This window comes from Dama dama, chromosome 5 (genome assembly GCF_033118175.1).
Source record: "Dama dama isolate Ldn47 chromosome 5, ASM3311817v1, whole genome shotgun sequence".
In the NCBI taxonomy this organism is placed as follows: Eukaryota; Metazoa; Chordata; class Mammalia; order Artiodactyla; family Cervidae; genus Dama; species Dama dama.
In genome coordinates this window covers 85,717,573-85,719,505 of record NC_083685.1, presented here as the reverse complement: position 1 = coordinate 85,719,505, position 1,933 = coordinate 85,717,573, and the positions used below count along the sequence as shown (strand labels likewise).

The 1,933-nt window shown below is 43.0% G+C and overlaps 1 non-coding gene across 1 annotated transcript; it reads left to right on the top strand.

Annotated features, from left to right (window-relative positions):
* Positions 1-884: 884 nt before the first annotated feature.
* On the top strand, positions 885-1,018 carry LOC133058147 (small nucleolar RNA SNORA70). The gene has a single exon (XR_009693255.1). It is a non-coding gene; the product is annotated as a small nucleolar RNA SNORA70 (small nucleolar RNA).
* The last annotated feature ends 915 nt before the right edge of the window (positions 1,019-1,933 follow it).

Below are 1,933 nucleotides of genomic sequence, written 5' to 3'. Positions count from 1 at the left end.
TGTTTATACCCTCTGTAGGGACAACAGATATCATGGTTAAGGTAGAGGCCTTAACTAATTTCATTAAACAGGCCCTCTTACACAGTACTAAAGCCATTCAAGCTTTGAACGAAGAACAGATTCAGATGAGGAAGGCAGTAATTCAAAATAGGATGGCATTAGACATACTCACAGCAGCCCAAGGAGGGACTTTGGCGAATGGTGTGTACATCCCTGACCTGTCTGAAGATGTATCTGCTGCCTTGGAGGATATGCAAAATCAAGTGAAAGCCATGTCTAATGAACTGTTGTTATAGTAATCTTGATCATACTGCTTTGTGGGCCCTGCTTCCTACAATGCATTCTCTCATGTGGGTGGCAGGAGGGCTAAGGTACAATATATCTCAATAAATGATGCTCATTATGGAAACTAAGAGCATCAAGAGGGGGGAATGAAGAAGGAATTCATAGGGCCTGGACTCCATCTCAGGCCTCTCTGTGCTGATTGTGCATGGCCACCTCTCCAGTGGACTCTGAACTCTGTGCTTAGTGCCTGTGGGAATGACAATGGAAGGATAAGATCCCCCTCTGGGCAGGGGAATCTTGAAGAACAGACACTAATCACCCCTGCCTCCAGACACTATCTATCAGAATGTAAGCACAGGCTTATCAGTTATTAACTATTTGGAATGTAACTGCGGGCTTATTGATTATTGACTGTTTGAACACATAACACATGAATGATGGGGTTATTGTAGTTGTATTTACCCTTCCTTTGTTTATGTAAGTCTCAAGGGAATTGGGGTAGTGGGTTTGGACACATGGGGTATAAAAGATTTTCACAAATGCTGGTCGGGGCCCTTGGCTAAGAGGAAACTCTGCCTTGGGCCCGCCGGTGTAATAAACTGCACTCCACTATCAAAAAAAAAAAAGAAAAAAAGGAAATGATGATATGCGCTGGCTGCAAACAGCAGCCTCCTCAATAGTACATGCAACCTATTGCCTGAATGGACTGCCCTAAGAGACCCTAGAGACCATGCTTTCCAATGAACATTTATGTTTGACTTCATGTTGTCACCAGGCAAGGCTTCAGACAGGTATTCAGGTGTCTTCAGAAAGCTCTAGGACACAGTGACCAGGGTTCACATTTTCCAAGTCATCAAGTCTGTCACCCCAAGCTGTAGGACCAGAAGCATGATTGAGGTTCTACACAGGGCCTGGTTCAAGTTCCCTGGTTACCAGAAGATCCATGTCTCTAAGAAGTGGGGCTTTACCAAGTTCAATGCAGATGAATTTGAAGCTATGGCAGCTGATAAGTGGCTCATCCTGGATGCCTTTGGGGTCAAATACATCCCTAGTCATGATCCCATAGCTGAATGGTGAGCCCTGCACTCTTAAGGGCTTTGGCACTGCTCCCTCCTTACTCAACACCCGCCAACAGACCCAACTCCCTGTTTAAAAAACAAAATGGATAACAAGTCACAGACTAGTAGGAAACAGTGCAGAATACTCCATTAAAGGACTTGTATCAAGTATATAAAAAAGCTACAATGCAATAATAAAAACACGATCAACCCAGTAAAAAGAAGAGTAAATGTTTGAACAGACTTTTCACAATAAGTTAGGTGTACTGAATGCATGTCTGCTCTATGACCCAGCAATTCCACTTCCAGGTATTCACATAAAAGAAAGGAAGACATAGGTCCACAAAAAGATATGTACAAGAACATTCATGGCCACTTTATTCATGGTAGCCTCTGGAAAACAACCTCAAATAAACTGCTCCTGAAGACAGATGGATACACAAATTGTTAACCACTACTTGATGATACAAAAGGGACAAAGTATTAATACATTCAACAAAATGAATGAATCTCGAACTTCCCTGGTGGTGCGGTGGATTCAAACCCAATGCAGGGGACATTGGTTCAATCCCTGATCCAAGAAGATTCCA